The following is an 8,411-nucleotide window of genomic DNA, read 5'->3' on the forward strand; positions in this document are numbered from 1 at the left end:
TTTTTTGAGTTGAAGAAAAACTGAAGCAGCTGGTATCTGGTATTTCCGCACCTGCGAAGTTTTGGTCGCAGGTGCGGAGCCGCAGAAGCGGCCAGGAAGACCGCAGATGCAGATTTTGGTGAGGAAAGCTGGGACCGCAGATGCGGGACCGCACCTGCGGAAAGGGAGCGCAGAAGCGGAAGCTGGGCGGCTTGGGAAAGGGCCGCAGAAGCGGCGTTTTGACCGCATAAGCGGTGCCGCATAAGCGGAAATAATTCCGCAGAAGCGAAAGTACCTGGAGGCAGAAAGTTTGTTTTAAAATCGGGGTTGAAGTTCATTTCTCTCATTTCTTCAAGGCTTGAGCGATTTTTGGGGAGCTTCAAGAGGGGATTTTCGTTATCAATGTTAAGGTAAGTTATTCCCACCTATTTTGAGTTGAATACGTCAATTATGTATGGATTTTGGCATGAAAATTAGTATAAAAATTGAGGTTTTGGTGGAAAACCTAGGAAATTATATTCTTGGAAATTAGCCACGAATTTGAACATGGAATTCGGAGTAAATTATATATTTGAGCTAGTGAAGCCATGGGTAAACTTTATCTTCGAAAATTTTTGGATTCCGGGCACGTGGGCCCAAGGGCGTTTTGGTCAACTTTTCGATCGAAGTTAGGAATTGCTATAAATTAATATTTGAGCATATATTAATGGATTTGCGTAACCGTTGGCTAGTCTGGGAGCGTGGTGCATCAATTAGAGTCTTCGGAAGGGCGTGGAATGCCGGTTATGGGTCTTCGGAGCGAGGTGAGTCTCTTTTCTAACCTTGTAAGAGGGAATTGTCCCCATAGGTAAAATAATTGATTATGTGCTCCTATTTGCGGGGACTACGTACGCACGAGGTGACGAGAGTCCGTGCGTAGCTACTATTATGCTATTGTCCGGGTAGTTAGGGCCCAAAAGCATGTTATACTTGGATTTTTATGAACCTATTGATAGTTTGAATTGCTTAAATCACCTTGGATTAGTAAATGAATTTAAAAAGAGATTAAACATCATTTTCCCGAACTGTTAAGAAAAGAAATTGTTGTATTTGGATAAATATTCCCGATAAGTTCTTAATTGACTGATTGAGCATGTGTCTCTATGTGTACCTGCATCGCATGCATGATTCGCGAGTAGGATACGTGTTTACTTATGGAACGGGCCGAACGCCTCGACAGATTAAATAGATGAATCTATAGGCACGCCGTCGACCCTCGGCAAGTGCACAGTTTATTTCTGTTGGATCGGGCCGTCGCCTCGGTGTGATTTGCGCATGTTATATTGTTGCTTGAGGACTTTAAATGTGAAATTTGCCCTTCGTGGCTTGATACAAATTGATAAGATAATAAAGAGTAAACCTTGAAAATCATTGATTATATGTTGAAGGTGTTTATCTGTTTTCTGGCTTCGTGAATTATAACTGCTATATAAATCCATGATTTCCTCACATTTTTAGTATATTGTCAATTGACCTCTAGTAAGTGTCGAAGTTGACCATCTCGTCTCTACTTCTTCGAGATTAGGCGGGATACTCATTGAGTACACGTTGTTTACGTACTCATACTACACTTCTGTGCATTTTTGTTGCACAGGTATATTTACTTCTAGCAGCCCACTAGGCGTAGCAGCGCGGATGATTTGGGGGCTAGGTGAGTTGCTATATTCGAGGCAGCCCGCAGCTAGTATAGCCCTCTTCAGTACATTGTATTTATTTCCTGTCCATTGTATTCCGGACGGATGTTGTATTTTTATTTCCTTATCAGTAGATGCTCATGCACTTGTGACACCAGGTTCTGGGATGGTTTGAATATTGTATTGACTGCTAATCATTTAAATTTGATTTGAGATTATATTCTTTAAAATTGCTAAATTTGAAGGAAAACCATAGATTTCAGGAGTATTAAAACGAGAATTTGATTAAGTAATTTGGTTGGCTTGCCTGACAGCAGTGTCCGGCGCCATCACGACCCTTAGGAGACTTTGGGTCGTGACAGCCCCTTTCTTCCAAAAGTAACCACATTCCTCTAGTCTTCTTTCCAACATTCACTCTCTATTTATAGAGTTTTTTTTATCCTAAGGTTCTCCATAGTTGCAACTATAGAAAATGTAGTTGCAACTATGGCCTTATCAATTGAGCTTCATTTTGCACAGAAAGACTATTGTTTCAACTATAGTTCTCTAGTTGCAACTATGTGATTTTCTTCATGATTCTCAATTGCTATCGTCGCAACTATGGTGCTTTAGTCCATTTCTTCTTCATTCCCAGTTGGCTACTCAATTCCCACTTTTTTGCTTCTTTTCTTCGATTTTCATATTCTCTTTCTCCTGCGAAGTATGTTAGAAAATATGGGAGAATATGATATATTTATTCATGTTTTATTTAAAATCTTTAATATTTAACATATAAAAATATATGAATAAATTATACCCATCATTTTCTTCAAAACTTTTGGTCTTTGTAGGATAGAAAATTTATTCAAAATAACTTCTTCCATCATGCCAAATGATTAATCTTTTAAACTTCACCAAATCTTTTACCTTGCTTCTGATTTTATTTTTGAAAAGAATAAAATTTGCATTCTTTTTCTCTTGAATCTTTCGGAATTGATAACTAACTTTACTATCACATGTTTTGAATATCACAATTCTTCTTCCATAGGCTTGCTCTTTATGTTAATCTCCACTACTATAGATTCAACACTGATTTTTGAAATCTATTTAGGACTTTTTCTTGGCGTATAATGTCAGGCTTCAGGCTTGTAGGATAAATATATTTTTGTAGTGACTTTTCTTCTTCCATCTTGGAGAAAATGTTCCTTGATACTAATTATTCCATTTTTTCCAGTTTTTTTCTTTTTCGTATATTTGCTTTCATCAACATAAAGAGATATAAGAATATACACACACTTATATATTATATCTCTCTCTTTTTCCTTTTTTTTTCCTGCTTCGTGCCTTGCACAATCTTTCTTTTCTTTTTCTAACAAACATTATTTATCATGGCTGAAAAAAGTAATAACTATAATAGTAATATACGTCTCTTTTTTTTTCTTTTCTTTTAGGGGGTTATAGACCATGGTGTTTTTAAAAAAAAAAAATAGGATAAAGGCTCAAAGATAGGTTCTAAGAGATAAAGACTTTTTTTTGGAGAGAATAAACAAAAAGAGGCTAAAAGGAGTATCAAAGAAAGCCTAATTTCATCTTTCAAGAATCAATGTCATTCATTATTTCGCCTCGAAAAACATTTAGAGCAAGTTCTAGAAAAATTATTCAGTATACCTTCTTGTGATAATAACTTTTCTCAATTCCCTTGATTTTGTGAGTTGGAGATGCTAGTTTTGCCTTCACAAATTAAAGCCATAGGCATAGAACGTATATGATAATGAAGAAAAGACTTAATATTTGACCACAATAGAAAGAATTTATTTTACTAATTAAAAACCTACAGTGACACAATCATTAAGAAGAAAAAATTTATTATAACATTGTAGAATATATATATATATATATATATATATATATATATATATATATATATATATATATATATATATATATANAAAAAAGATTACTCCATTATGAAGTAAGAAAAAGAACCTAGTTTAGAAATACGAAGAATTGGTACAAAGATATTATTTTTTCACAAAAAGATAACAAGTAGTAAATATTAAAGACAAAGAGAGACCAAGAATAGTTCTTCTCTGCTCAAGACTCGATATCTTCTCTTCAAAATTCACACTCTATTTATAGAGTTTTCTTGCCTAAGGTTCTCCATGGTGCAACTATGGAAATTGTAATTGCAACTATGAAAATTGTAGGTGCAACTATGACTTTGCCAAATTGAGTTTTCATTCTGTAGAGGTAAGAACCTATAGTTTTCAACTTATACTTTTGCTAGTTGCAACTATGTAATTTGCTTCATGAATTCCAATTGCATTGTCGCAACTATGATGTTATTTTATCTTCTTCATTCCCGGTTGACTACTCCATTCTCACTCTTTTTTGCTTCTTTTCTTTAATTTCATACGCTCTTCCTCCTGCGAAGTATGTTAGAAAATATGGGAGAACATGGTATATTTATTTATGTTTTATTTAAAATATTTTATATTTACATATAAAAATATATGAATATATTATATCCATCAAATTCCCCCACACTTGAATCTTTGCTCGTCCTCGAAGAAAAATATTTCTATTGATAATTTTTTTTTGTAACATTTTCTTCAAAACGTTTGGTCTTTGTAGGATAGAAAATTTATTCAAAATAACTTCCTTCATCATGCCAAATGATTAATCTTTTAAACTTCACCAAATCTTTTACCTTGCTTCTGATTTCATTTTTGAAAAGAACAAAATTTGCATTCTTTTTCTCTTGAATCTTTCGGAATTAATAACTTTATTATCACACGTTTTGAATATCACAATTCTTCTTCCATAGGCTTGCTTTTCATATTAATCTCCACTAATATAGATTCAACACTCATTTTTGAAATCTATTTAGGACTTTTTCTTGGCTTATAATGTCAGGCTTCAGGCTGGTAGGATAAAGATATTTTTGTAGTGACTTTTCTTCTTCCAGCTTGGAGCAAATGTTCCTTGATACTAATTATTCTATTTTTTTTGCAGTATTTTTTTTGTATATATGCTTTCATCAACATAAAGAGATATAAGAATATACACACACTTATATATTATATCTCTCTTTTTCGTTTTTTTTCGTGACTTGCACAATTTTTCTTTTCTTTTTCTAACAAACATTACTCATCATGGCTGGAAGAAGTAATAACTATAATAGTAATACACATCTCTCTTTTTTTTTTCTTTTGGGGGGTTGTAGACCATGGTGTTTTAAAAAAAAATAGGATAAAGGCTCAAAGATATGTTCTAAGAGATAAAAACTTTTTCTTTTGGAGAGAATAAGCTAAAAGAGGCTAAAAGGTGTATCAAAGAAAGCGTAATTTCATTTTTCAAGAATCAGTGTCATCCATTATTTCGCCTCGAAGAACATTTAGAGCAAGTTCTAGAAAAATTATTGAGTATACCTTCTTGTGATAATAACTTTTTTCAATTCCCTTGACCTTGTGAGTTGGAGATGCTAGTTTTGCCTTCACAAAATTGAAGTCATAGGCATGGAACTGATATGATAATGAAGAAAAGACTTAATATTTGAGCACAATAGAAAGAATTTATTTTACTAATTAAAAACCTACAACGACACAATCATTAAGAAGAAATAATTTATTATAACATTGTAGAATATATATATATATATTATGTATATATATATATATATATATATATATATATATATACTGTAAATACATAAAGTACTAAAGAAATTATGAAAAAAAATAAAATAAAAATCTTTTTAGCTTTCAATTTTACAGTCACAGAAGAAAGCTTGAAAGAAATTGCGACCATACATATTCTATGTGTAATAGACTGGACTAGCTTTTAGACCTTATCAGTCATGGGGTCCAGGTTTTGATATAAACCAGATAATTTACCTGAGCCAATAATTAATTTATACAATTAGATGGTTAACCAACCAGTAACTTAGGCATACCGACCACCATGAAATTACTCCTATATATATGGCTCTGTTTTTGTAGAGCCCTTCATGGGATGTCCCGGTTGTACAATAATCTGGATATTAACCAGATCAATTGGTTAAGAATTTATTCATACAAATTATATTGGGCTATGAGGCTCCATTGCTTCACCCTCAATGGCTACGGGTAATAAAATTGTAGTTCTGAGTTTAATGTCATCAGCTCGACTTATTAACAACGGAATGTATTAGGCTATCAAGGTTACCGATGGTTGTTGCTCAAAATGGCCTCCAAAATACAACTTTAGCCCGTGACCATTTACCTTAAATTTGTCTCCTCCATTGATCTGTTGAATTTCAACTGCCCCATATGGAGTAACATCTGTAATATTGTAAGGACCTGTCCACCTGGATTTTAATTTCCCTGGAAATAGCCTCAGCCTGCTATTGTAAAGAAGTACTTGATCTCCAATTTTGAAACTTTTTTGTCGAATCAAATTGTCATGCCATATTTTTGTTTTTTCTTTGAATATTCTGGAATTTTCAAAGCTTCCAACCTCGGTTCTTCCAATTCATTAACTTGAAAAAAATCTCTTTTTACCAGCAGAGGTTAATTCAAAATTTAATGCTTTCAGTGCCCAAAAAGCTTTGTGTTTTAATTCAACTGGCAAATGGCAAGCTTTTTCAAAGACTAATTTATATGGGGATGTTCCAATTGGTGTTTTGAACGTCGTTCGGTATGCCTATAATGCATCATTTAATTTTAAAGACCAGTCTTTTATTGAAATTCCAACCGTCTTTTCAAGAATTCTTTTTAACTCATGGTTGGAAACTTCAACTTGCCCTTGTGTTTGAGCATGATATGGTATTCCAGTTTTGTGAGTCACGCCATATTTTGATAGCAAGCAGAAAATTGCCTATTCATGAAATGAGTTCCTTGATCACTAATGATGACTCGAGGTGTGCCAAATCTAGTAAAAATATTTTTTCTAAGAAAATTACACACTGTATGAGCATCATTCTTCATTGTGGGGATGTCTTCAACCCATCTTGATACATAATCCACATCCACAAGGATATATTCAAATGAATGAGAAGAAGGAAAAGGACACATGAAATCTATTCCCCATACATCAAATACTTCACATGCCTGTATTGATAGTAATGGCATCTCATCTCTCTTAGTGATATTACCTATTTTCTGACACCTGTCACATTGTGCAACATATGCTCGGGCATCTTTGAAGAGTGTTGGCCACAAAAATCCGGCCTCCAATACTTTAAATGTCGTACGGTTTGCAGCATAATGACCTCCAATTGCTCCATCATCAGAAATAAGCTTTTTTCTCTACTAGTAAGAGAGATCTTGGGGTGTCCATCTTCCAACCAAGTAGTTAGCAATATCTGCGAACCAGGGTGGTTGAGTCACAACAGAGTCAACTGAAAAAATTTGTTCATCAGGAAATTCTTCTTTTATCTCGCTGAACTTAAGGGGATGGTCTTCTAGTCTAGACAAATGGTCAGCTACCTGATTCTCTGTTCCTTTTTTGTCTTTTATCTCAAGGTCAAATTCTTGCGGAAGTAAAATCCATCTTAACAATCTAGGTCGAGCATCTTTTTTGGCTAAGAGGTATTTTAAAGTTGCATGGTCAGTAAAAACAATCACCTTTGTTCCTATCAAATAAGAACAAAATTTATCAAATGCAAATACTACTGCCAGTAGCTCTTTTTCTGTTGTGGCATAATTCAGTTGCGCCTCATTTAGTGTTCTACTAGAATAGTAAATGGGACGAAAAATCTTATCTCTTCTTTGGCCTAAAACAGCTTCAACTGTCGTATCACTAGCATCACACATAACCTCAAAAGGTTGACTAATCAGGGAACACAACTGCATGGGCAGTTGATAATTTCTCCTTAAGGGTGTCAAAATCTATCATACAATCACCTGAAAAATCAAACTTAACATCTTTCATCAAGAGGTAAGTCAAAGGTTTTGAAATCTTTGAAAAATCCTTTATGAACCGTCTATAAAAACTTGTATGACCTAGAAAGCTTCTAATGCCTTTAATAGTTGTGGGAGGGGTAATCCTACTATAAGATTAATTTTATCTTATCAACTTCTATCCCATTAGTTGTGATTTTATGTCCTAAAATAATTCCCTCTGTAACCGTAAAAAGACATTTTCCCAATTCAGAACAAAGTTTGTCTCTTCACATGTCTTAAGAACTAAAGTCAAGTGGTAAGACACTCTTTAAATGTTTTGCCAAAGAGTGTGAAATCATCCATAAAAAATTCAAGAAATTTTTCAGTCATGTCAGAAAAAATTGCTGACATGCAACGCTGAAATGTAGCAAGGGCATTGCACAAACCAAATGGCATTCTCCTGTATGCATATGTTCCATGAGAACATGTGAAAGTTGTCTTATCCTGATCTTCGGGTGCAATTGGTATTTGGTCATACGCTGAATAGCCATCAAGAAAACAGTAAAAACCATATCCTACAATTCTTTCTAACATTTGATCAATAAATGGTAAAGGAAAATGATCTTTTTTGGTAGCATCATTGAGACGTCTATAATACAGACTCTCCGTCCTGTAATGTCCTCGTAGGTATGAGTTCATTATTTTCATTCTTTATAACTGTCATACCTCATTTCTTTGGTACTACCTGAACTGGACTTACCCAAGGGCTATCTGAAATTGGGTAAATAATACATGCCGCTATAAGCTTAACAATCTCCTTTTTCACCACTTCCTGCATTGCAAAATTCAATCTCCTTTGGGGTTGGATTATTAGCTTTTAGCTATCTTCCATGAGGATTCTATGCGTACAAATTGC

The sequence above is a fragment of the Nicotiana attenuata genome, chromosome 6, assembly GCF_001879085.1.
Source record: "Nicotiana attenuata strain UT chromosome 6, NIATTr2, whole genome shotgun sequence".
Taxonomy (NCBI): domain Eukaryota; kingdom Viridiplantae; phylum Streptophyta; class Magnoliopsida; order Solanales; family Solanaceae; genus Nicotiana; species Nicotiana attenuata.